Here is a 21,149-nt window from a genome sequence, read left to right on the forward strand (position 1 = left end):
GGGTCTATTAGTTCCCAAGAATATGGCTTCATTAAGAGTCTTTCACCTTATTGTTTTTAACAGCTGCATAGTATTTCTCATGTGGGAAATACTGTTTCTAGTTTTGTCACTGAACTGCCTTTGCAGTGCTGTTATCCTGTATTCCACAGTGTTTGACTAAAATAATCTATCCCTAATACTCAAATTTTAGTCCCTAATACTATTCACTACTATAGGGAACCAGTATTCCTTATAAAGTTTTCTGATTTCTTATCTCCATGCAGGGAACTTTTAAATGGGCAAAGAACATCTTATTGCCAGAATCAAAATTCTGCAGTATCAATGAACAGACATAGGAACAGCTAAGATCTCTCTGGCCAAACTTTGATAACTTGAGCATTCAAAGAATGATAATTATACTTTATTGGAATAATTTCAATATATAAAAAGCTATGAATGCATAAAGATACTCTAAAGGAGAAGTATTGGGACACCTTGCTGGCTCAGCGGTTGAGCGTCTGCCTTCGGCTCAGGGCATGATCCCGGGTCCTGAAATCAAGTCCTGCATTGGGCTCCCTGCAGGGAGCCTGCTTCTCTCTCTGTCTATGTCTCTGCCTCTCTCTTTCTGTGTCTCTCATGAATAAATAAAATACATGCACTATTGCTTACCATGAATAAATAAAATCTTTTTAAAAAATAAAGGAAAGGCATTAAGAACAAAGTATAAGACCAAAATGGCAGTGTAGGAGACTTTTGAGTCTGTCACCCTCTAAAGATCAACAATAAAACAGCTATCCATGACCAAGAATGGCTCTGGGAGAGATATGGAGTCCATTTAAAAACACTGTGGAATAGAGAACTGGAGAATTACTGCACAAAAAAGGAAGAAAAACAGCTTAATTTTTCCTGCATCATTCCACTTTCCAAGTGGGCATGACTCAGTGCCGAGTGGGAACTCCCAAGCTAGAAATAGTCCCCTTCACTAGGAAAAGGAGAGTAGATGAGCAACCAGTTTCCCCAACCTTCCAAAACTGCACCCCCCCACCCCGCCATCCCACCACCCATGAAAGACCTGCTTTGGTTTCACCCCAGCAGAGACAGGTGAAGCTGAGATGTATAGAGATGACTGGGAACAAGGACTCAAAACAGGCTCTCGGTGGGATTGACCTTAGTCCCTAGTGACCAGTACTACAGGGTATTCTAGTGGGTTCACCACTGAAGATACCAGTGACCAGCACGGTTGCCACAGACCTCCTACAGATTTTTCCATCCCCACTCCCCCACCCTCACCCCCACACAGGTATTTTCCCATTCCCAGATGCCAGATACCTGAGTTTCCCCTGGCTCCCTAAGCATTCTCCCCACCCCCACACCACCCCCTACCCTGTGCCTGCTGTAGTGCAGGCCTCTATAGCTGACAAATGCAGGAATCCAGCCAAGACCCCCACAGCTGCCCCCCACCAATGTGTGTGCACATGAGAATAGCCCCTCCAGGTATAAACTGCACACCAGTGGCCCGATGCCTGTCACTGGTCTCCACTGATGTGTGCAAGCACATGGTAAGATCCTACAGCCAAGGAAGTGCATGCTGGCAGCCAAGATCCTCACAGCTGTTTGTGAGTCTGGATTCAATTCTATCTCCTATTACGGGCTGGCACTAATGGACTCACCTACAGCTGTCCCACCTCTGCTGCATACCTGCATGCTCCTACTTGGACTCACTTTGCTGGCCTTCACTGCCACTGTCACACCTGCGGAGAGACTGTGGAGACACAGGAGTGCATGCCCACAGCCAGGGCCCCCACAGCTTCTTGTGGGTACTGTCTCCTGCCACTGGCCTGTACAATGAGGCTCACCTGCTGCTAGCCAGCCCTTCCAGTTGTATACCCGTATGAATCCAGCCTGACTCCCAACACTGGCCTCCTTTGCCGTGCATCTGTGGTAAGATCTGGCAGCCATGGGAGCACATGTTGACAGCCAGCACCCCTACAGCTACAAGAGCACCCACAGTTGGCCCCAGCCCTTGTGGCTTGCCTCAGCTCCTACCAACTACATTTGTATCTGCAACTGGCTCTTGCCACTCCATGGACACCTACAGCTACCAAGGCTGAATCATAAAAAAAGAGAAAATCAGAACAGACCAATAACAAATAAGATTAATTCAGTGATCAATATCCTCCCAAAAAAGAAAATCCCAGGACCAGATGACTTGTGGGTGAATTATACCAAACATTCAATGAGGAATTAGTATCAGTTCTTCTCAAACTCTTTCCAAAAAAATTGAAGAGAAGGGAACACTTTCAATCTCATTTTATGAGGCCAGCCCGACAAGGACACTGCAAGAAAAAGAAATTACAGGCTAACTTCCCAGATAAATATAGAGGCAAAAATCCTTAACAAAATACTAGCAAGCTGAATTCAATAGTACATTAAAAGGATCATACACCATAATCAAACGGGATTTATTCTGAGGAGCAAAAATGGTTCCACATATACAAATCAATAATTGTGAGACACCACATTAATAGACAAAATCACAAGACCATCTCAGTAGATGCAGAAAAAGCAATTGACAACATTCAACATGCATTATGATAAACTCTCAACAAATTGGGAATAGAAGGAATGTACTTCAACTTAGTGCCATATATCACAAAGCCACAGCTGTATCATACTCAATGGTGAAAGATTGGAAGCTTTCTCTTGAAGGATCAGAGACAAGACACTCTCACTCTCACCTTTACAACATAGTACTAGAAGTCCTGACCAGAGCAATTAGACAAGAAGGAAAAAAGGCATTCAAATTAGGAAGGAAGCAGTAAAATTGTCTCTATTAACTGACAATGTGATATATATGTGTATATATGTTTATGTATATAAAATCCTGAAGCAACTACACCAAAAACTGCTAGAACTAATAAATGAACTCAGTAAGGTTTCAGGATACAAAATCAACATGCAGGGCAGTCCAGGTGGCTCAGCGGTTTAGCGCTGACTTCGGCCCAGGGCCTGATCCTGGAGCCCCAGGATTGAGTCCCACGTCGGGTTATCTGCATGGAGCCTGCTTCTCCCTCTGCCTGTGTCTCTGCCTCTCTCTCTCTCTCTATGTCTCTCATAAATAAATAAATAAATAAATAAATAAATAAATAAATAAATAAAATCTTTAAAAACAAACCAAAATCAACATGCAAAAATCAGTTGCATTTTTTTTAAAGATTTATTTATATGAGAGAGAGCATGACTAGGAAGAGAGGCAGAGGGAAAGAATCTATGGCAGACTCCCTGCTGAATGTGGACCTGGACCAGGCCAATCCTACAACCCCGAGATCAGGACCTGAGCAGGAACCAAGAGTCAGACGCTCAACTTCCTGAGCCACCCAGGTGCCCCAGTCGCATTTTATATTAATAATGAATTATCTGAAAAAGAAAAAAACACATCTCTTTTACAATAGCATCAAAAAGTACCAAATACTTGGGAATGATAAATCAAGGAAGGAAAGATCTATACACTTTATAAGACATTCCTGAAACACATTGAAGACACATTAACAGAAAAGTGTTCCCTGTTCGTCAATCAGAAGAGCTAATGTTATTAATTTAAAATGTCCATACTTTTCTTTCTTTTTTATTTAAATTTTTTTTATTGGAGTTCAATTTGCCAACATATAGCATAACACCTAGTGCTCGTCCCGCCAAGTGCCCCCCTCAGTGCCCATCACCCAGTCACCCCAACCCCCAGCCCTCCTCTCCTTCCACCACCCCTAGTTCGTTTCCCAGAGTTAGGAGTCTTTCTGTTCTGTCTCCCTTTCTGACATTTCCCACACATTTCTTCTCCCTTCCCTTATATTCCCTTTCACTATTATTTATATTTCCCAAATGAATGAGACCATATAATGCTTGTCCTTTTCCGATTGACTTATTTCACTCAGCATAATACCCTCCAGTTCCATCCACATAGAAGCAAATGGTGGGTATTTGTCGTTTCTAATGGCTGAGTAATATTCCATTGTATACATAGACCACATCTTCTTTATCCATTCATCTTTCGATGGACACCGAGGCTCCTTCCTTCCTAGTTTGGCTATTGTGGACATAAAATGTCCATACTTTTCAAAGCCATCTACAAATTCAAAGTACCTGTCAAAATTCCAATGAGCTTTTTTTTTTTTACAATAATAGAAAAAATAATCCTAAAATCTATGAAGAATCACAGAAGACCATGTATAACTAAAGCAGTCTTGAGAAAGTACAAAGTTGGAGGCATCACATTTCCTGATTCCAAACTACATTACAAAACTGTAATAATCAAAATAGCATAGGCCTTGCATAGAAACAGGTAGAGAGACAATGGAACAGAATCAAGAGCCAAGAAATAAACCCATGCATACATAATCAATTAATATTTGATAAGAGAACCAAGAATACAGTGGGGAAAGGATAGTTTCTTTAATAAATGATGCTGGGAAAATTGGATAGCCACATGCAAAAGAATTTAAGTGGACCTCTGTCTTATAGCACTCACAAACAATTCAAAAAGGATTAAGGACTTAATTTGAAGGAAAAAAAAAGGACTTAATTTGAAACTGGAAACCATAAACTTCTAGAAGAAAACATAAATGAATAAGCTCCTAACATCAATTTTGGCAATGATTTTTTTTTTTGTAGATGATACCAAAAGCACAAGCAACAAAAGCAAAACAGAACAAATAGGACTCCACCAAACTAAAAAGCTTCTGCATCACAAAAAAGACAATAAACAAAGTGAAAGGCATCCTATGGAACAGGATAAAATATTTGCAGATCACTTATATAATAAGGGGTTAAAAAATATAATAAGGGGTTAATATTCAAAATGTATAAAGAACCTCTATAACTTAGGACTCCTGGGTGGCTCAGTGGTTAAAGTCTGCTTTTGGCTCTTGGAGCCCCGGAATCGGGTCCACATCGGGCTTCCTGCAGGGAGCCTGCTTCTCCTTCTGCCTGTGTCTCTGCCTCTCTCTCTGTGTGTCTCTCATGAATAAATAAATAAAATCTTTTAAAAAAAAAAAACCTCCAACTCAATAGCAAAAAAAAAAAAAAAAGAAAAAATCCAATTACAAAATGGGCAGAGTACTTGAATAAGCATTTTTTTCCCCAAAGAAGACGATCAGAATAGCTAATAAATACATGAAAATGTGCTTGATATCACTAATCATTAGAGAAGTGAAAATCAAAACCACCATGAAATATCACGTCACACCTGTTAAAATGGCTATTCTCAGAGAAGAGAAAAAATCCTGGCACCAATGGATGAAAAGATGAATATTTTTTGGTACATATATACAACATAATATTATTCAGCCACAAGAAGGAAGGAAATCCTCCCATTATGGCAATATGGTTGGACCTTGAGGGTATTATGCTAGGTGAAATAACCTTAAAGACAAATATTGTGTGATCTTAGTTATATGTAAAATCTAGGAACACTGAACTACTAGAAACAGAGTAGAATGGTGCCAGTGGTTGAGTATTGGGGAAATGGGGAGATGTTGGTCAAAAGGGACAAACTTCCAGGTGTAAGATGAGTGAGTTCTGGGGATGTATTGTAGGGCCTGGTAACTATAGTTAAAAATACTGTGTTGTGTACTTGGAAATTGCAACGAGAGTAGAGTTTTAATGTTCTCATTATAATAACAACAAAAACAAAATGATAACTAATGTAGTTTTTGGAAATGGTGATGTTGGTGGGATCCAGAGCTGATGGCTGAGAAAGAATTCTTGAGACGTCTTTGGTGCAAAATGGTGGATTTTATTAAAGCATAGGGACAGGACCTGTGAGCACAAAGAGCGGCTGCCACTGCTGCCTCCTGCCACCTGCTGCCCCAGGGTTGTGAGGAGCAATTGATTATTTACCTTGGGGTTGGGAGAAGTCAAGGTAAAGGAAGTTCCAAAAGGACTTTCATATGTTAAAGAAGACTCAGTATCCTGGTAGTGTTATAATCTGCCTATCTCAAGTATTTGTCAAAGGGCTGCAGATTATAAAGACATTTAATATTTATATTTCCTTTTGCCTTTGTTTCCCACATCAATTATTATGTTAAGTAAATATGTGTTAATAACCTTATTGTGGGAAACACTTTACAATATTTCCATGTAGCAAGTCATTACATTGTATACCTTAAACTCACAGTGTCAATAAAGATAGAAAAATTAATTAAATTAATTTAAGTAGATAAATCCTCTTCAAACCCTTGCCCTCCCCCCCCAAAAAAACCAATGTACCAAAAGGATAGTTGTAAATTCCCACACAAAGAAAATGGCTGTGTTAGCATATATTAACATTAAATCTTGTCATTCACCTTGTTTTATTGTTTAGTATTATATTAGTGTTCGTTTTGCTGCTTAGTGCTTATCATAGATGAATAATACAAATTATAATGTTAATTTTTACCTTAAAAGTCCAAACTTAAAATTGAAGAACAAATGAGTAGCTTATTAATAAGAGAGTATCAATAAAATAGCTTAAAATGATGGTTGATGAGCTCTTTAAGGAACATATAAAGAAGCCACAATGTCTCTTCAAACATAAATCCAACAGGGCAGCCCCGGTGGTGCAGCGGTTTAGTGCCGCCTGCAGCCTGGGATGTGATCCTGGAGACCCGGGATCGAGTCCCACATCGGGCTTCCTGCATGGAGCCTGCTTCTCCCTCTGCCTGTGTCTCTGCCTCTCTCTTCCCTCTCTCTGAATGAATAAATAAATAAATCTTAAAAAAAAAAAAACAACCATAAATCCAACAATGCAAATACTGATTGTAATTCAGATAAGAATGTTAATCTAATCTATCTTAATCATGTCATGTGAAATTGTATATCAAACTGAAATAAGAAAATGGGTAAGTTTGAAACTTAAGATACACTCAGAAGACACATAAAAGTTATACAAAATTTAAACTTACTCTAAATCCTACCTAAAAGTCAGGGACTTGGGTGGGATCCCTTGTTACCAAAGCAGGTAGATGATGACAGCAAGAAGGGCTATAGTGTTACTGCAAATAAAGCAGAATCATCCTGGAAGTAGCATTCTGAACCCATGTCCCAGTCCAGGGTCTCTGGCTGTAAGCCCCCTCTGCACCTGTAACGCAGTTCTTAATCGCAGACAGGGTGACCTTAGCAAGTCTGACAATACTGCTGTTCTCAGCTGAGAAAAGTCACTTTGCAAGCCCAGGAAGAGGTAGAAATAAACATAGAAATGTAGAAAAAGTAAAAGTAAATTAAGTCCATATTGCCTGGTTTAGGAATGAGTTTTATGGTAATTGTATAATTTGTCTGTGTTATTTTTGTACTTTAAAATGTATAAAACTGAGGGAATATAGTTTTAATTTGACATATTTAAGAGAATGCAATCGTAAGGATCTGACTTAGTAAACTGGTATGTTTAGAAGAGGCTTGTAAAAGTACTTATGTCCTAACGAAGATTTGCCGTTAACTGCTGTAAAGTTGGCATTGCTTTGGTTCCTGTGTGAAACACTTGAACAATTTTGATATATTGAATTTGTGATGGTAGTTTAAAAAGTTTAAGAGAAATTATTTACTAAAGCTTTTATATGTTTGGGAAAGATTAGAGAAGTTTAATCTGTCAAAATTATAAACTGAGCACTAATAACAAGAAAAAGTGAAGGCAGGTATTTTAAAATTTTTAATGCAAAGTATACTTGATTTATAAATGAACTAAGATTTGTAAGTTGAGCTTAAAGGCTTCTTGATAAACTCTGCTGTTGATTTCAATTTCAATAAATTGAATATGAATTTAAACACAAATAGCATATTGTTCTTCTCCCTTTGCCTGGTTAATAGTTTTTGGCTTTCAGGTTATATATTTTTCCATAAGAAAATGATTTTTATTGATTAGAAATACATTTGGCTGGGAGTAAAAGAAAATCAACAGTGATTTAAAGATGTAATGGGTTTATCTGTGTCACAAAATAATAAATACAGGGATGGGATGTATAGTTGCTTAAAGGTAATGACAAGGATGGGGATTCTTCTATCTTTTTGCTTTGCCATCCTTAGCGTGTGCCTTTTGTCCTTAAAGTCACTAGTCAGCTGCTGCATCCAAAGGCATTGTGCCCAAGTTCAGGCAGGAAGAAAATGATAAGAAACAAAGGACAAAGAACAAAAGCTTCTTGTGAGACTTTGTCTTTTTTTTTTTTATTCAGGAAAGATAATGTTTCCCTTGGGACTTTTGCCTACCTCCTCATTGGCCAGAAATGTGTCACATGGCCATCCCTGGCTGCCAAGAGGAAGGTGAAGGGAGGAGAATTGGAGTGATTGCTGAATAACTCTGTATCTGTGATCTCTGAGACTGGGTTAGATACCCCTTTTTAAATTTTCCTTATAGCACCCAATAAATGAAGAGATCTTTGAATGTTATAATCAGTGTAGATTTGAAAAGTGGTGGATACAAAAATGTAAAATGTATATTCTGTCTATTATATTTTACCAACTTAGATGGCATCCATATACATCAATAACAGTGACTGGGTTGAAAACTCCTTGAGGGCAATACATGGCATATATGAAATGGTTGCCCAGCACCTTTTCTTTTCTTTCTTTTTTTTTTTTTTTTGCTGCATTTTTTGAGGTATAATTGACATATAATGCACAACATAATGATTTTTATATTCGTATGTTACAATAATGATCACTTCAATAAGTCTATTATCCCTCACCATACATAGTTACAAAAATGTTTTTTCTTTTTTGTTGTGATGAGAACTTCTAAGATTTATTCTTAGTGACTTTCCAGCCCCTTTCTCTTTCTTTTTCTTTTCTTTCTTTTTTTTTTTTTTTTTTTGAGAGACAATGTGTGAGTGCATGAGCCAGGGGTGGGGAGGGGAGAATCAGAGATAGAGGGAGAATTTCAAGCAGGCTCCATATTCAGCAACACAGGGCTGGAGCCCAACACAGGGCTCCTCGATCTCATGACCTTCCAATCACGATCTGAGCCAAAATCAAAAGGAAGACCCATAACCGACGAAGCCACTCAGGTGCTCCTCCAGACCTTTTTCTTGGGGAGCTTGTTACTCAAAGGGTGATCATGGTCCAATAGTATCAACATCAGTGAGGAGCTTATTAGAAACAGCTCTATGAAACACATTTATGAAACAGAACCTGTATTTTAATGAGATCTCTGGGCCATTTGTTTGGACATTTAAGTTTGAAAAGTACTACTGTAGAGAATCTAGCTATGCCAGCTAGCTCTCTGGCCTTCCCAGTTACATGAGCCAATACATTTCTTTTTGTGCTTATATTTGTTTCTGCCATTTGCAATTGAAAAACTGTCTGATTGATCCAGACAGTAACCATGTATTGTTAGGTGCTTTATTCTTTATGGTGTTCATACTTTATTGTTGATTTGAATTTATAATGGAATCAATCAAGTACATGCACTTGAATCCTAAAACGGATACAAATAAGAATGGCAAATACATTTCAACTCTCATGCTAACCTTGGTCAATTATTAGTGGCTCCCTGGTTATACTCTTTGTGTTTGCATGTGGTAATATTGATGTCACTCTTTTATCTCAGGGGCATATTCATATTTTGTAGTGTAGCAAGGGGTAGTAGTGATAATCAGGCCAGCTTCAATGTTGCTCCTCATTCATTCATGAATTCAACAATTCATATATTCTTTTCCTACATCGATAGGTAAAGCCTGTGCATAGAATTGTAAAATGTGGAATCTGAAAATTAACTTGGGACTCTTCTAAGTCTAGTATTCTTCTGCTACCTGGACTTGAGTGTTCTATCACTAACGGCAAAAAAAAATTGTCTTAATAAAAAGCATTAGGCTAGTAGTCATAATCTTTGACTTTTCTGTTTTTCTTCCTCCAAATTTTTACACAATTTGTGCTTTCTATTTAAAAAAATAGAATCTAGATAAGGCAACATTTAAATTAGAATAAAAATACATATTAACTGTTAAAGTTATGAAAGAATTCTTTTATGGTATTCCTGTAGGAACATTTTGACTTCTAGGTGTTGTGTCTCTTACATAAGTTTAAGCTCTCCAACTCCTTACTTTCATAGGTGAGGAAGCTGAGACTTACTTGGTTATGAGAACTGTCCAGATGGAAGCCTGTAAACCATGTTCTGAATAGGTTTCCTGCTTTCCCACTATGCAGAGGGCTTCCTCTCCTATTCCTTCTTCCTCTTTCTTCTTACGACCAGGTATGCATCCACAGATATAGGTGTCGTCCTTAACCATATTCTTTACTAAAGTCAAATGGTGAGAAATCAGAGATGAGAGAAAAACTTAAATAAGAAAGGATTTGGATGAGAACCCAGGATGATATGGAAAGAAAACAAAGTGATATCAAGAAATAGCATAAAAGGGATCCCTGGGTGGTGCAGCGGGTTGGCGCCTGCCTTTGGCCCGGGGCTGATCCTGGAGACCCGGGATCGAGTCCCACGTCGGGCTCCCGGTGCATGGAGCCTGCTTCTCCCTCTGCCTGTGTCTCTGCCTCTCTCTCTCTCTGTGTGACTATCATGAATAAATAAATAAAATCTTTAAAAAAAAAAAAAAAAAGAAAGAAATAGCATAAAAGAGCTTGTTGGGGGTAATGGAACTCTTCTGAGTTTCAATTGTGTGGTAGCTACACAGATCTCTACAGGTGTTAAAATTATTAAAAACTGTATACCCCTCCCCAAGTCAATTTTACTATATGATAATTTAAGATAAAAATAAATAAAATCAGAAATTAAAGTGTTGGGGCACCTGGGTGGCTCAGCCAGTTAAGCATCAGACTCTGATTTTGGCTCCGGTCATGATCTTAGGGTCATGAGATGGACCAACATCTGGCTCTGTGCTGCACATGGAGCTTGCTTAAGATTCTCTCTCTCCCTCTCCCTCTGCCCCTCCCGTGCTCTTTCTCTCTAAAAAACGAGAAATAAAGAAAGAAAATGAAAAGAAGAAAGAAAAGAAAGCAAAGTGTTGAACAGTGCAAAGAGGCCATGCCTCTAGTCTTTCCTGTCTTCCTAGACAGTCATAAAGGAAATGTGATGAGGATCCAGGCTATACAGTGAGTAACTTGTTATAAATAGTATAGGTTAAAATATCTACCAAATTTACACATTTGCCGGTTTCCAAGTCTATATGTTATGAATGTTTCACTGTTCTCTCTCTCTCTCTCTCTCTCTCTTTTACTAGCCAAAGCACATCTTTTTGGAAGCAAGAAGTTGGTAACTTCTTTTTAGGTTGGCATGATACATGAATAATTTTTATACCATGCTTTAGTAAATAGTAAACTATTGTGCATTTCTTAGTATATTGTTAGTCTTATTTGCTTCCCACAGAGATCTAGCCAAGGAAACTATAGGTTAATAAGGGTATTTTTGTTTTTTTGATTACTCGATTGATGAATGCTATTTATTGGAAAAGAGATGGATACCCAGCCAAGGCTCTTAACCTTGCCATACCTAAATACTCTATTTTAGAAATCTGGTTGCATAATCTTGTATAGTTCCTATTTCCAACATTGATGCTGAGTATGCTTAAAAGCATTTAGGACCCACTTGGCACAAGTTAACACTACTGATCAACCACCTTCCGTTGCCTGAAGACTGTATCTTTTAGTCCATCTACATTTTTAAAAATTTTTATTTACTTATGATAGTCACACAGGGAGAGAGAGAGGCAGAGACACAGGCAAAGGGAGAAGCAGGCTCCATGCACCGGGAGCCCGACGTGGGATTCGATCGCGGGTCTCCAGGATCGCGCCCTGGGCCAAAGGCAGGCGCCAGACCGCTGCGCCACCCAGGGATCCCAGTCCACCTACATTTTCTTTAAATTAGCTTGCTTCCAGACCTGCTACATTTAATTTGATTTGTTTTCTTTATCCCTTTCTCCTCAAATGAGATGGCTTACACACTTATATGGGTGGATCAGGATTCATGTTTTAGTGACACATGTATTTTTTTTAAGATTTTATTTATTTATTGAGACACAGAGAGAGAGCAGAGACACAGGCAGAGGGAGAAGCAGGCTCCATGCAGGGAGCCCGACGTGGGACTCGATTCCAGATCCCCAGGATCAGGCTCTGGCCTGCAGGCGGCGCTAAACCGCTGCGCCACCGCGGCTGCCCACTTTTAGTGACACATGTATTTTTAATATGATCTAACAGATGAGGGAAATGTCACCTCTCCTTTCACATATCACATATTATTTATTGCAATTCATTACTCGAGAAACCAACCCCCCCCCTTTTTTTTTTTTTTTTTTTTAAGATTCATGAGAGACATAGAGAAAGGCACAGACACAGGCAGAGGGAGAAGCAGGCTCCCTGCAAGGAGCCCGATGTGGTACTCAATTCCAGGACCCCGGGATCATGACCTGAGCCGAAGGCGGACGCTCAATCACTGAGCCACCCAGGTGCCCCGAGAAATCACCTTCTTAAATGTACTACTGCAAGTCACGAAATTATGAGTATTTCTTTAAAATGAGCTCTCTTTGAACACAACTTTGGTCTTGTTCAATTACTTGTCTGAATGTGACTGCAAAGAAAATATAAAGGATTTACAGGCATTTTTTTTTTAATTAAAAGAGAACACTTATTCTTTTCTCTTTAAATAGCTTTCAACCAAAATTGTCTAAGAGAGGCAAAAAAATAACTTGTTCATCTGGTTGACCTTCCCATATGGAAAAATCTTATAGGGCACCTGGGGGGCTCAGCGGTTGAGCATCAGCCTTAGGCTCAGGTCATAATCCTAGGGTCCTGGGATAGAGTCCCGCATCAGGCTCCCTGCATGGAGCCTGCTTCTCCCTCTGCCTGAGTCTCTGCCTCTCTCTCTGTGTCTCTCATGAATGAATATGTAAAACCTTTAAAACAAAACAAAACAAAAATCTTACAGGATCCTAGCTTTTCTGATTAGAGACATCATACTTTTTTTTTTTTTTTTTTTTTTATTTATGATAGTCACAGAGAGAGAGAGAGAGGCAGAGACACAGGCAGAGGGAGAAGCAGGCTCCATGCAGGGAGCCCGACGTGGGATTCGATCCCGGGTCTCCAGGATCGTGCCCTGGGCCAAAGGCAGGCGCTAAACCGCTGCGCCACCCAGGGATCCCCATACTTTTTTTTTAATTGTACAGTTGTAGGAGCTTTTTTAAAATTGATAGACTTTTTTTTTAGAATAGTTTTAGGTTTACAGAGAAATTGAGCACATAATAGGGAATTCCTATATACCCTCTTCCCCACACCTCCCAGTGTTCCCTGTTAATATCTTATTTTAATATGGCGTATGGTATGTTTATCACAATGAATAGATCCGTTCTGATACACTGTAATTAACTAAAATTCATATGATTCTGATTTCTTAGATTTTCCCTACGTATTTTTCTGTTAGAGGATCCTATGCAGGATACTACATGACATTCATGGGTCATGTCTACTCCTGGCTGACAGTTTTCTCAGACTTAACTTGCTTTTGATAACCTTAATCATTTTGGTGAGTACTGGTCAGGTATCTTGCAGAATGCCCCTTTAATGAAATTTGTTGGATGATTTTCTCATGATTAGATGAAAACTGTACATTTTGTGGAGGAAGATCACAGAGATATGGTGCCATTCTCATCACATCAATTGATCATAGTATTAACAATAAGTTATCATGTTACTTATTGTATGAGTATTGTACAATGTATTGTATGGATGAGAGAGGTCTCTGGACTTTAATCATCTGACCATGTGACATTTGTCAGGTTTCTCTACTGTAAAGTTACTCTTTTAATTTTTTTGGAAGGAAGTCACTTTAATGGTGCACAGCCAAAAAAGTGGGAGTCATGCTCCTCTTCCTGGAGGTGGAATTTATTTGGAATTCTCCTGCATGAAATAAAATTGCTTCTTCTCCCTTATTTATTACTTTATCATTTTTTATTAGTATGAATCCATGGATATTTATTTTGTACTTTGTGTTATAATCCACTAATACTTTATTTTCTTGCTCAAATTGTTCTAACTTTGGCGATTGAAAATTCTTTCACTTGACTCTTATGCCCTTTGACACAGTCCAATCAATGTGGATGTTTTTATTTTTGAGTACTTCCTTACTTTCTTGTCTACGAGATGCTCTAGGCTCATTTTATGTATTTTCAGCCCCAATCCTACAGTCAGATATTTCTCCAAGATGGAGCCCTGCACTTCCCGTAAGTGCAAAGAAGCTCCTTAATCAGCTACTCCAAACATGAAAACTGTTCTCCAATATCTCAGTTTTTTCTTGTTTACCAAAAACAAAAGGTGGAAAAATGTTTAATAAATGATATAACCAGGAAATGCAAGTTCCCAGTAAAGATTTAATGAGAGATGATTCAGATTTAATATATAGAATGTAAAAATGAGACAAATTGTTTGAAATAATAAATGTCCAGGAATAAGAAAGGCTCTTTGGTTTTCATGTGTATAAAGGAAGCTTGTAAAGACAGAAGATAATTCTGGTTAGGCTCCTCAAAGGGTAGTTACAGGGGGATTAGGAGATGAACTTGGAAAATTTTGAAAGAGAAAATTATGTACACTCACTTGTGGTAAATGAAATAGACGTAATTTTTCACTGATTTATGTAATGACATTTTAAGATATTCTACCTAAAATATTTTTCATTAATTTTTCTCTTTAAATGCTAATTTATAATTTACTTTGCCTAATAAGAACTATTTAATGTTCTCAGACCAAAATCAGCAAGATTTTGAAGTGAAATAGCTGGCTACAAAATAGCATATCTATAATATGATCTGATTTGCATAAACATTTAATTATATTCATGAAAAGATTTTGAGGAATATTTATCAACTTAAATATGGTCATCTATTTCTGCAATATTGGTAGGGTTTTTTGCTTTCTCTCTCTTTCTCTTTTAAAAACATATTTATTACTTTAGAAATTGTGGAAAAAATAAAAGAATTGAACAAATATCTTACAAAGCCAAACACACTATTTTAGTCATATATGTAATTTCTGCTAAAAATTAAAACAGAAAGGATTCAGAGATGAACTAGGGTTTGAGATTAGGTTTGAGGGTAAAGATAGTGAGTTGAAGAGTTGGCCAGAAACAATCTCTTTTTTTTTTTCTGAAAGGAAGAACTAATTTCAATTTAATATTTAAAGGCTTGGATACTATAAGCTTTTTCAAAATGTATTTCCCTACTATATAGGTTGGATAAGCATTAAAGGGATGAGAGAGGTCTCTGGAATTTAGAGATAGGTGGTGTTATAGTGATTCATTTTTGGCACCCTTCATGCTAATTCATATCTCTAGCTAAAGTTTAAAGGGAAAGTGGCAAGACCAGGGCAAGTTCATGACTTAGGGCATTGGTTCTCAACTTTTTGATCTCTGGTCCTCTTCATACTCTTTAAAATTATTCAGGAGGTCAAATACCTCAAAGAGCTTATGTTTATGTGGTTTATATCTAGCAATAATTACCATGTTAGACTTATTAATTAATTTATTTATTTTATACCCTTCGTTGTTTATTCTTTTTCATGTCTCAGTGTATAACTACTAACTTCATTCTTTCAGTAACACAAAGGAATCTGAATGTATAAAATTAAGGAAATCATATGTAAAGCCCAAATACTTTATAAAATAGACTTAATAAACCCAATATTATATTGTATTGTTAATTTAACTTAAGGTAATATCTATTTATTAATTCCTCCAATTTACTTATCTCAGTGATAGGTCTGAGAAATATTTTTTCTGTCAGAAGTAATGTCTTCTACTCTCTTCTCTCTAGTTGAATTATCTTGGCAAATCACTCAAATTCTGAATTTTTTAGTTCTCTAAAATAAAAAGGAAATTGCTATTACTTTTTAATTTCCTCACCAATATACTTAAAAGAAAGCAAGTCCATTCAAAAGTATTATGAACATTTCCCACTATATTAATTTTTATGTTAATTGTATTACTGTTGAGGATTATCATGCAATCCAAAGGTTGAGGCCTATTGAAAAGAGAGTTTAGAAGAGAGTTTGACTGAAGTTTGATCAAGGAAAATGTCGTTGGTGTCAGAGGGTGTTCTACTCTGGGGAAAGAAAGACATTTTTACAGAGGCTTGGTAGTAGAAGTCCAGCTGGTGTCATAAATTGTTGGACAAAAACAGTCTCAGAAAAAGGGAATCTTTCTTGTTGTTTAGCAGCCATTGGTTGGTCTATCTGTGTTTAGCAAGAGGGCTGGAAAGGAACTGTCGGAGGTGCTATAAATTCATAGAAGGGTCATAGTGGAAAATGTAGCTCAGAGCGCATCACGTAGAACTTCCATTAATACAATAAATAATCAGATATCTTTTTTTTTTTTTTTTGGTAAACTCCATGTTAGACTTAAAAAGAAATTTCAAAAACCTAGTTATTAACTTAAAAAAGTAATAAATGCAAACACTTTCACATACATCATGTTTGTATGAAAAATACTTGTAATTTCCAAAATAGAAAAAGATTTAGTGAGAAGAACGACGTGGCTTTACATTTTTTGCATCTCTCTTTACTATCTGACTTAATAAAAGCATTCTCTATGATTCAAGTAGATGAAGCAAATAGGAGGCCTTAGGAGAAGAATGTAATAGTCTTTGCCATTAAGTGTAGATATTCTTCTGTGATGTTACAGAACATTTGATAAGCGGTAATTTCTTAAGGGTCATTTGCAATGAATAATCTGAAATGATATCAAGGAATCTCTTGTACTTTGTTTTTGTGTGTGTGCAACACAGAGACACACACTGATGTATTCATCTACGCCTTGGTTCAATGGGCGCTTTGAGTGGGTCTTTAATCCGTGCCGGATTCTGTAACGGCTGCGTCGGTCATTGGAAAATCTTGGTTCACGGTGTTATGTAGATCTCTCATGTGTCGACGTATCTCATCATGCAACATCAAAAAGTCCCATTTATTAATAGCACAAGTCTCTAAGCTGTGTTAACCCTACGAATCAAACGGCCCGTTATTCTACCAGCAAAAGATGGGTTTATTCGAGAATATCAGGGAATCGCAATTGTGGACCAGGAGGCAGACAGGATTTCCAACGGGCCCTGAAGAATTGGCACAAAGTTTCAAGAAAGGGAGCGCAAGGGAAAAGGTCTGAAGAACAAGCCTCCACGATCTTGTGGCTACGGGCGGCGGCGAAGGAAGGCGCGGAGCCAGGCTTTGTCCGCGGAGGTGCTGCGGCCGCGAGGAGTGACGGCGGCCCCGCGGCCGTGGGCGGCGGCACCTGTTCGCCCCTGCGCTGGGGTCTGGGGAGTGGGCGCTCAGCGGCCGGGACCTCGAGAGAAGTTCCTTGGAGGTACATCCCTATCTCAGAATTTGTCTACAGACGGAAACGCACGAGATCAGGACTACGGGGGGGGGGGGGGGGCGGGGGGTTCTGCTAATACATTTTTGACGATTTTAAACGCCCACGGAAGCGTGTGGCAAGGAGACTGCTGGGGCGCAGAACATCCACATTGGTCTGAAACAGCTCGCAGGGAAAGGACTTGTGTTGACAACCCTTCTCGACATATCATCACTGGTGGTGCGCAAACCTGGCGGGCACCGAGTCTCTTGCGCCCCGCAAACCGCGGTCGGCTCAGCAGTCGGGGGCCCAGGGACGAGTCCCTTCGAATCCGGCTTTCCGGGGCCTTTCGCGATCGCACTAAGGCGGGCCCTCGGCGCTTGCCGTAGCGCGGACGGTACCACCGTCTTCTGGGGGGAGAGTCGGTGGTAGCGGAAGCAGGAGCCCGAAGGGTGTGTGTTGGGGGGGAAGCCGGGCGCCCGGGACAGCGCTTGTTTGTCGGGTCCCGTCCCCAGCCCTCCTTCTGCTCCCGGGCCCTCTAGCCGCCGCCCCTGTGCCGTCCGGGAGCGGCAGCGGCCTGGAGCTTCGCCGTGTGTCGGCGGCGGCAGGTGAGCGTCCGGCGCGCGGGCTCCCGGGCTGCGCTGCCCACCCCCGCTTCTCCGGGCGGGTGGCGGCGGCCGGCAGGGGAGGCGGCCTCGGCGCACAGTAATGGCAGCGCTGTGAGCGGGGGAACGCGAGCTGACAGCCGCCGCCGCCGCCGCCGCCGCCGCCGCCCACCTTCCTCGCTGGGTGCCTCGTCCTTGCGTCCTCCGGGCTGCCTCCCCTCCCCTGGCCCCCTGCCCCCGGCCCGCTTCTGCAGAAGGTAACCCCGCCGAGGGCTGGGGAGCCGGGCTGCAGGCGCCGGGAAACTTCCCTTCCCGGTTAATGGGTGGTGGGGACGGGGCGGAGAAGAGTTGGGGGCGAGGGGGGACGGGGAAGGGATGCAAGGGGGCGGCGAGGGAAGACCGAGCCCCGTGAGCGACCCCGGCTCCCCGGAGCGCGACCCCGTGCGCGGCCACCCCGGGGCTGGATCCCGGCCTCCCTCGCCGGCCTGGGCCGCCCCTCCTTTGGCCCCATTTTCTCCCGAAGGAGGGAAGGTGAGGATGCGCGGACTCCTGGCCTGTTGACGAGCTCTCACGGGCACATAGCTCTGTGCTGGGGGTGTGTGTGTGGCGGGGGGGGGGGGGGGGGGGGGCATCCGTTCCTTAACAGCGTGGCAACGAGTGTTTTCACTTTTGTTTCCGCAGACAGTGAGGATTGATAGCGGTGGGGAGGAGTAGCCTCCGGGCGCGCCAGACTTGTCTGAGCACCGGGGTCTGGGGAGAAGCGATCCGTAGCCCCCGCAGAGCCGTGGTGCCCGGGGTCCGCGCCGTTCCCCAGCCCCACGGATGCGTGCGTGGACGCTGTTACTGTTAAGTCACCTCCTTTCCCCCCCGGATTACTATTACCCTTCATGGGCGGCACCGCAGAAGTTTAAATATTGGAGATAACTAGAATAGATAGGGTCTGAAAATATTAGCTTTCACTGTAGGCGGTTTGACCTGACAGCATGAAAATCTTTGAACTCTAATCTTCCCTATATGTGTATTCAAAGTAAAATATGGGAAATAATCACTTTGTTCTTGACTACTACCTAATAGATATTTAAAAGCACTCAGAAAGCTACATCCTACCCTTCAGGGTCTCACATTCCTTTCTGAGACAGAGTAGTTCTACTTTGCCTCTTACCCAGATACGGTGTTTGGAAGACCCTTCTGAAAGAGTCACAGGTGAAATTACAGAGGTACACAGTATTTGTGGAGTTGCCTTTTTTTCTTTTCAGATGCCGTTTATAAGTTTGGGGAACATTTCCACAGTGTGCATGAATATAGGGTGTGAAAAATGTCTTTTCCTTGTATTTGAATGTTCAGATGCATCTGAAATAATCTCACTTCACTCTCTATCCTCTGGTGATTCTCAGTGTTTTCTGAAAGTTACGATGGTTTATCCACGTCTTTTATTCTCACCGGTTTGTCGTTAAATGTTGTAGACATTCGTTAGAGTCCGTTTTGCCTTATTTGTCAGTTAAATATTAAGTACCTGATTTGTATGTCCAGTATTACTGTGTGCATTAGGGATCCAGGACAAATGGTTTCTGCCTCCTGGAGTTTCAGTTCTGGTGGGAGCGGGGGGAGGGACCCATAATACATCAGGAATAAAAGTAATTTCAGAGAACCATTTAGTGCTATGGAGATGGTAAAAGAGAAGTTGTGGTGATTGAGAAGACTCCTTCAGATGCTGTGGTCAGGAAGACCTGTCTGAAGTGACCTTTGACCTGATAGCGAAAAGTCAGAAGGATTTAGCCTTTGAAAGTCTGAGGGAAGAGTGTTCCTAGTTTGAGGGGACAGCGCATGGAAATTCCCAGAGGTGGTACCAAGGTTGGATCAGCAGACCGAAGGAAGTTCAGTGCATGTGGACCCCAGGGGGTGGGGGGACAAGAGGTTAGGTCTTAGCCAGGCACCAGATCTTGTGAGCTCTTACTGTCCAAGGAGCTTGGCTTTTATTCTTTTTATTTTATTTTATTTTTTTACTTATTTGTGATAGTCACAGAGAGAGAGAGAATGAGGCAGAGACACAGGCAGAGGGAGAAGCAGGCTCCATGCACCGGGAGCCCGACGTGGGATTTGATCCCGGGTCTCCAGGATCGCGCCCTGGGCCAAAGGCAGGCGCCAAACCGCTGCGCCACCCAGGGATCCCGGCTTTTATTCTTAAAGTACACTGAGAAGCTATTGGAATTTTTGTGAAGCTGGAAGTGATCTGGGCTGATTTACAATCTGACAGCAGGGAAGATGGGATAAGAGGAGAAAAGCAGCAAAGAGACCAGTTAGAAGGCTGTGGTAAATTAGAGTAGTGACCTGCGTGTTAGAGACAAGTTAAAGATTTTTGAAGTATATTTTGGAGCTAACAGTATAACTTGTGTCTTGCTTGAGGGTGCGGTTGGTTGGGGGCAGGGGTGACTCCTGGGTTTTGGGCTTCTGTTGGAGGATGATAATGCTATGTGTTGACATGAGCTAGTGGTGAGGGAAGCATGTTATATGGGGATAAGGTTGGATCGGACGTGTTAACAGTAGGACCTGTTAGATGTTCAAGTGGAGATGAGAAGTAGGCAACTGAATATACAAATCTGGAGTTTAGTGAAGATGTTAAGAAGTCATTCATTCAACAAATGTTTTTTTCAAGCACGAGCAATGGAGCTGGCAGTGGAGATATAGTAGTGAAAAAATGGGAAAAAAAATCTCTGTCTTCATGGGACTTCAGTTCTAGTGAGGAGAGAGAGAGATGGGGAGTCATCAGCGCTTATATGTTAGTTTATTTATGTTTTAAATAAACACTACATTCACACAATGCAAGAATTAAAATGATGGGGTACAGAGTGAAAATCTCCCCTATTTCTTGTCTCCTGTTATGCCTAGTTTTTGTGGAGCTGAACAGCGTTCCTGTTTTCCTACATACCTTTCCAAAGATAATATTTTATGCACATATAATCAAATATGTACATATTCTTCTCCCGACTTTACCAAAAATGGTACCATACTTCACCTGCCTTGACACCTTGTATTTTTTAGAGGATTAAATACTATTTAAGTTACGAAGTGGGAAGATACCACCCAAGGAAAGAATGTAGAGAGAAGTGGATAAAGCCCTGCAGTAAGGGCTTTCTTACTAAGTAAGTAAGCCCAACATTTTCTTTTTCTTTTTCTTTTTCTTTTTTTTTTTTTTTTTAGCCCAACATTTTCTAAGTTGATACCTGTTCTCTGAGTTTTGGACTTACAGATGTGGAGTTGTTTAAAGAGCTGTTACT

General features: G+C 40.6%; 1 protein-coding gene and 1 long non-coding RNA gene across 13 annotated transcripts in view; one reads left to right on the plus strand and one right to left on the minus strand.

The window, feature by feature from the left end:
- The window catches only part of CUL2 (cullin 2), a 166,580-nt gene that overhangs the window by 49,052 nt on the left and 96,379 nt on the right, over positions 1–21,149 (plus strand). Inside the window, exons 1-2 of one of the 12 annotated variants that reach the window (XM_049099492.1) lie at positions 17,689–17,877; positions 20,914–21,014. The exons of 6 other annotated variants lie outside the window; for them this stretch is intronic. The gene's annotated coding sequence lies outside the window, so the exon portion shown is untranslated. Of the gene's footprint in view, positions 1–16,960; positions 17,282–17,661; positions 17,878–17,935; positions 18,132–20,913; positions 21,015–21,149 lie in introns of those variants that run through there. 5 more of the 12 variants (XM_049099467.1, XM_025478469.3, XM_025478465.3 and 2 more) reach the window with 5 other exon arrangements.
- LOC118354147 (uncharacterized) lies at positions 3,221–17,072 on the minus strand. Its single transcript, XR_007405080.1, has 3 exons — positions 15,674–17,072; positions 10,069–10,234; positions 3,221–3,396 (listed from the first exon to the last, which is right to left on the minus strand). It is a non-coding gene; the product is annotated as an uncharacterized LOC118354147 (long non-coding RNA).

The sequence above is a fragment of the Canis lupus genome, chromosome 2 (assembly GCF_003254725.2).
Source record: "Canis lupus dingo isolate Sandy chromosome 2, ASM325472v2, whole genome shotgun sequence".
NCBI lineage: Eukaryota > Metazoa > Chordata > Mammalia > Carnivora > Canidae > Canis > Canis lupus.